Genomic DNA, 7,444 nt, shown 5'->3' on the forward strand with positions numbered 1-7,444 from the left:
GAGTTCTGCTGCGATAAATGATCCACTGTGCATGGATATTATGCCTAATAATTGACGGATGAATCCAATATTTTCGCCTTCTGCTTAAAATTCTGCAGTACCAATACATATTAATCGCTGTTTCAGCATCCGATGACATATTTGCGTAATGGCGCTGGCCAGAGTAGGTACTTATTATTTTGACATTTCGAGACACGAGTGTCGCAGGTGACGTTAGTAGATGTGCGCCTTCGTCGTTGTTAAAATAAACATTGTCATGTCCCGAATGCCAATTTTTCATATATTTTTATTCACATACCAAAAAGAAGGACCCTATTACAGAGTAATAATGTCATAATACACTAACAAAATATGATTCCAATTCTAATGGATTTTAGTTTTGTACTATTCCATTTGAGTCGATTTTTGTAACCCGGGTTTCGCCTTTCGGCATCTTCACGCACTATGTGCACCAGTGACAAAGAGTGGAGGTAGGCTGTTCAGATCTGCCATAAATAGTGCACACTACTCTTTGTCAGTCAAACGTATTTGTTTTCATGGAAAAAAGACTACAATTTATAGACGGTGTTGGTTAGTTTTTAAAATTCAATTAAACCCCGCGAAAACCAAGCCATAATAGATCATAGTCAAAAATACTTGTTTATCTATAAATTTTCTAAAATTATGTAGTTAAATCATAGAAAACTTTGGATATATTATAGATAGAACAATATTTTTTAACTAGTTTGGTTTAGGCAGGGCTTAATGAATTTAAAAAAATGAACCAACAATATGTCGTCGGTGTTTTGTAAAAAGGGCGAATCAACCATTTTGGCGAAATCGAGATTTTAATGAAAATACAATATGAGGCGTCTAATTACAAAAAGCGACAAGTCCACAATTCAATATTTTTGGGAAACAACGTTTTTATGTTTCAAGCTCCAATTATTTGTTTTAACGTGAGATTGTTTTCTCCGTTGTATTCTATGTCAAAATTAGAACCAAATGGCAATTTGTTTCAGCCGATAAACTTTTAAATGTAATAAATATAGGCAAAATAAAATTGGACGTAGCACTATTTGTACTTCACTTTTTCATTTACGCCGCATACGGCACATATTTCCGTGGCACTGTCATCAGTTTACCAGATGCTACGGCATGGGAGACGCCCTTTTCAATATTGAACGTTCCCTTATTGGTTGAATTAAACACGCGCAAAATCAACCAAGCTATAAATAATATGAAACACGGACTTGGCGCTTTTTGTAATAAATCGAGACTTAAAATATTTTTTTTCGTAGGGCTATGTCGCGTTTTGCAATTTATAGATCAATATATGTTGTGTAAAATTATACAAAGAATACGTGCGTATTTTTTCTCGATTTTTACCAAATGTGGACTTATCGCTTTTTGGAATTAGACGCCTCATATGTACCCCACTAGCTTTGTTGTGTAAAAACGGCGAATTTTTATCTCCACAGGAAAGTACTTAAAAACGAAAATCGACTAAAATTAAATTAATTAAAATTGAAGAGCAAACATTCAAAACGTGATTTGTCACACAGATGTTGAGCTGAGATAATCAAGAAAAACATATTGTACTCAAAATGGTTTTTTTTATTATAAAACTGTTTAAGGAAAGAATTTTAAACCTGGTATTTTGTATAATCCAAAATTCGCGGAAGTGGTTCATTTTTTGATTTGAAATTTGGACAAAACACGATTTGCATGAAACTTGTGGGCAAAACACTATTTGAATGAAAATCAAGGCATTATATTTTTTTATAGGATAAAAGGTTCTTTGAACACTGATTCTGGTTTCCTTTCATAGATTTAAATATGGACTATCAGAATTCACAATAAACGGCATTTTTCAAAATGTGTGACAAAATCACTTTTTGAATGTTTGCTCCTCAATTACGAAATAAAAAGCAAATGTGACATATTAGGCCTTTTAAAATAATATATAATAATACCTATTATAATGACAGTATTCTTTCTAAGCTTTATTATAAACTTGTTAGATATTTATAATCATCTACAGGTAAAAAACAAATAAATGTCAAACGTTAAAAATCCTCCTCCTGTAAAGTAGCATTTTGGTTAATTCGCCCTTTTTACAAAACACCGACGATGTGTACCTAATATATATTCTTAATCCAACGAAAACAAATAAGTATGAATGAAAAAGTGTGCACCGTTTTGTCGTATCGCACAAAGTATAACAAAATTATTATGGTTTAACTTAGGCAGTGTTTAATTGATTTTAAAAACTAACCAACACCATCTTTAAACTATTGTAGTCTTATGTAGTTCAATAAAAACAAATACAAAAAACTGGCAAAGTTAGATGTATACTATTTATGTTGGATTTTAACAGCCTATCTCCACCCTTCTCCACTGATGTGCACATATAGTTAATTCTATCATATTATTATACACTTAACAAACCTATACCTACCTATTGAGTCAAGGATCACAATAAAAATTATTACAAACAAATTATGAATACCTAGTTGAAGTGTTTGTAAAAACCCCTAACTTATCACCTTCTTGGAACAATGGTAATATATCTTATGATATTAGTTTTTAAAAAGTTATTATTTAAACCAAAAATATTCAATAATATTCTTACCTGATACGTACTTTTTAATATTATTTTTTAATAATTCAAGTAATTTCTGTTTTAAATCATGAATTTACTACTCGTCTGATAGAATAATGTTAAATAAATTATTTAATACTACAATAAATTAGTTACCTATCTATTTAAAAAATAGCCTCATGGGTTTCTGAATAATAATTGCGTTAATGAATAGACTGTCACTGGTGTGATTTTTGAAAATTGTTTCCTAATAGAACTATGAAGCTCAATGTGGTTCAATTTTTTTAGTTCAATAAGGAACCACATAAAATGTGGCGCACCCAGGATTTAATATTGGGGGGGGGGGCCCAAGGAGGAGAATGTAAATTAGTCCCATAGGCTCCTTTTCTTCTTCATATAATTATATTTACATATTTTCACAATACATGGCGGTATATTTGTAAAGTTTCTCCTAGTTTTTATTAAATTAGAGGCATAACGGCGGTAACCGTTGAGTGTGTCATCAGCGACTGGTGGATTGGAAGTGACTAACAGCGATCATGCTGGACATGTGCGCCTAGTATGCTAAAACATTACTCAAATATTATCGGCTGTGCTACCCGCTTGGTCTAGGGAGCTACAATATTTATGCCGAATTCCACTGAAATTTTTTTTTATTTTGACTTACACTACCACCGACTAGTGGGTGTAGTTGTTCTTTTCGCCGAATGTTTATCGTCGATTTTTGGTTTTTTAATATTGAGGTTCCAAAATATTAATTGAAAATGGACAAAAAAAGTATTAGTGCATTTAACTTATACACAAACCTACTCAACACAACACAGCCTAATTTCTCGTTTATCGGTCTTTTGTCTATTGCACTCGATGTACCTACACCATGGCCCCCACATCCTGAAACGGGCCCTCAGGCTAGGATATTTAGTGGGCCCCATACCTACCACTAAGATTAAAGTCAGTGTGAAATACTACATTAACATTTTCAAATTGTGTTTTAGTTCAAATTAAGGGTACTTATAGAGTGAATTATTGGCGATTTTTAATACATATACTTTAATAATGGAGCTGTCAAGTATCGACATACAATAATCAGAAAATATATTGCACAATTATATAATCTAAAATGTTCATGGCCATGAAGTATAATAGCGCCTATTTTTGCTATTACAGCTTATTTATGATGTGTGTTTATCTCACGAATCTGGTTAACCCGACACGCCGGACCCCCCACAGCCCGGGACCCCAGGCTTGAGCCCTGTCAGCCCTCCCCAGCCATGACCTACACCACTCCGGAATTCGGGTGGACACCGAGATTTTTTTGAATGTTCCATTAAGGATGGGTTTCTAAAAAAAACCCGACATTAGTGTTTCGAAATTTTAATGTTAGAAATTAAAATCATTTTTTTGTCGTGTTTTTATTTGTCTAAGCCCAAGGTATAGTTTATAGTTGATTGGCTTTCAATTTCAATGTTTAAAATCATTCTGATAATTTTCATGTTTGGGGGGTGCCAGGGCCCCTTGGCCCCCTCCCTGGGTGCGCCACTGACTGTGAACATGTAGAATACAAAGAAATTCCATATGGAATTATTTGCTTTTATTAATTATTGAGATTATTTAGAATTCTTTTAAAAATTGAATTATGTAGCTGTCATCATTAACTCAAAACTGCAAAATTTTGAGTTGTTTCCTTATAGAACTAGGGTATCGATATGTTTTATTATCATTGAATTACTTACACTCCATTCTCTATTGCTGAATATTATTATTAGTTTGACGGTAACTAAACTGTGCAGTAACCATAAAGTAATCAAAGAAATTGTGAAATGTAATGAATTTTTGGTTTTTATCTCCCGCAAAATTTACATTTTGGCGCTCTATGCAAACTAATCCTAAAGCGATGTTATCTCTAGGTACTCGAGAAGGTAATAGTCGTAAATAAATGTCCTTTTTATTAACTTTACAGGAAACAAACAAATCGTCAAAATATGTATTTATAATACAATATTTTATTTAAAAAACAGTAAAACCTTGATTTAATTTACTAATTTTGTTCGAACCAATCAAAATTCTTAAAAACAAAACAAAGTTAAAATTTTATTTGAATACTTACAAAAAATTCTATTTACTCACTAACTTACTGGTATGCATCAAAACTGCTGCAGAAAATAACGCCACACGACAACGGAACAAACTATCACGTGCAATGCTGTGTGATCAGATGTTAATCATACGAAACATGGACTGGAAATGTTGGGCTGAGGTCCGCAAAATTATTATAATTTTACTGTAAATATTTTTTGCAGTTAGATAGGTAGGTATTTTTATTAATGTTTTTATTTTTTTATTTCATTCAAGATTTCAGAAGTTTGGATATCATCAATTCGAAGCTCCTTTCGATACAAATAAAAAATATATAAAGGTGAACACATTTTTATTTTCTAGAAAAATATTTTTAAATTAATTTAAAAATACATTTAAATCATGATAATATATTATGAACAGTTTTTTTTTGTAAATTATAAGTGTTCCTTTAAATAAACATTTTTTTCTTTTTTATTTTTTAACTTGTTTAGATACATATTGATTAATAATTATTATTAAAAACATTTATTGTAGTAAATTGTATGTTTTGAAAGTCCATCACTAGATGACTCTAGTAGACTCTCTTTAATTTATATTAATAATATGATAACAGCATATGGAGGGTCCAGAAAAACTGCTTACCACAAGGAAACGTGCTGGCCCTGATGCTAAATGACCAGCCGATAGCCGAGAAGCCAGTCATTTCCTATATGCAGATGACCTAGGAATTACAACCCACGGGGGCTCGTTTGATGAGATCGAGAAAACGTTATGCCGTGCACTAGGAGCACTAGATGAATATTATGGGTTCAATGAATTGCGTCCCAACCCATCCAAGACCATTGTAAGCACCTTTCATCTTAACAATCGACTAGCGGGGAAGGAGTTGAATGTCGCATGGGGAGGGACACGGATGAGGCATACACCAGAACCAGTATACTTGGGAGTCACATTGGACAAAACACTGCGAAAAAACAAAAATGAAAGTTGCAACAAGAAATAACATTTTTTAGAAGTCAAGAAATAAGTTAGAGGGAAGTAGTTGGGGTGCCAGAACTCATGTCCTAAGAATGACTGTTCTGTCACTGTCTTTTTTAACTGGTGAATACGCATGTCTTCTATGGAACTGTTCATGCTATGTGAGAAAGGTAGATATATCCCTGAATGATGCTTGCCTCATACTAACAGCATGCTTGAACCGACCCATATGGAATCACACCACCTGATGTCCGTAGAGAAGTACACATTGCAGGACATCTCACGGTTCAGATGTGTGCTGAAAGATATCCACCGTAATCAGCGCAATCATGCCTAAAATCTAAGAGCTTCTTTTGGTCATCCAAGGAGATTTCGGAGCTACCTGCGGTGAAAAGAATGGTGAGATGGAGCTAGAGATGCTGCTATGCAGCCCTTTCAATGATGCCCGATGAAAAACTGCCACGTGTGGGTATATGCAGGATTTCGCAGTTTGGAGGACAATGAATTGAATACGAATCGAAGTAACTTGAACAAAGGACAATATGAAGAAGTAAGGATATTCCGATGATTCTTCAAATCGCGAATGTGGTGCCAAGGAAACATGTTCCAACAGGCTGCACCATCGATGATATGCTTGAAGCCAATGACATGGCCATCACGGTGGCCAAGGCACGGTTGGGTCAAGTCTAGGCGCATCTCTCGCACGGAAACGACAGAAGAAGATTATGAGATAAATACTTAAAATATATTTAATATTATATAATGTTACTCAAGTAAGTTAAAATTATTGAAATGTTGCATTTTATTCGAATGACTGATATGAAAGATTATTAATCAATTTATTAATTATTGATGTTTAAACATTTTATTTAGATCAATAATAATTTTATAAAAAAGAAACATGGATGAATAGGTATTTATCAAAATATTATATTATATAGCTTATATCATCATCAGCCTGGGTCGATCCATTGAACTGATGAAAGCCTCCCTATAGCTTCTTCTTTATAACCACTCTGTTATATTTGGTTATCAGATTTCATGAATTTTAGAATAAAAGAAACATTATATTATATCGTCGTTGAAACTAGAAAAATGTGTAACTCCGTTTTAATCAAAAATTGACTTTGAATGCCATCTAGTGGCCGTTGTTAATAATTATCTACCTGTCTTGCAAATGATATAATACAAAACAATTGTAACGCTGTTAAATCATGGATGATTCAACTCCATAACCATGTATTTGTATACGAAACCATAATGTTTTTTGTCTCCCATGTAAAGTAGCATTTTTGGAGTTATACTATTTTCTAGTTTCAACGACGATATGCGATTAGATGAATATATTTAAAGAGTCTATTGATAACACTCAAAAAGGTGTAAGATTAATAATGGTAGTTGGATAAATAATTCAGTCATACATTTTTAAAATCTGGCTAAATAAATGTTATAAATAATAATAATACCTAATAAAATATTACCATAAATATATAATAGTTTCCAAGTCTATATATTAGAGATGTCCGACCGGTAGCTCCAGAGTGCTCGGTAGCTTTAAACAACCAAAGTAACTCTTTGCGCTAAAATGTTTGGAGATCACTGCTTCACATTGTACCCATCATTAATAATAATAATAAGAAATCACCTTTTTATTTACACATTTTTTCAATCACGTTTTCAAGCTTGATGACGATTTCTACCATTAACTATTTTCTAGATGCACTAGTAAATTTATGATAATTTGAATTTGTTAACAAATCGGGCAATATATGCGTAGGTATGTTCATGGGCTATTGTGGATTC

Source organism: Rhyacophila brunnea, unplaced genomic scaffold (assembly GCF_057557595.1).
Source record: "Rhyacophila brunnea isolate RB1 unplaced genomic scaffold, BYU_Rbru_1.0 scaffold_4, whole genome shotgun sequence".
NCBI classification, from domain to species: domain Eukaryota; kingdom Metazoa; phylum Arthropoda; class Insecta; order Trichoptera; family Rhyacophilidae; genus Rhyacophila; species Rhyacophila brunnea.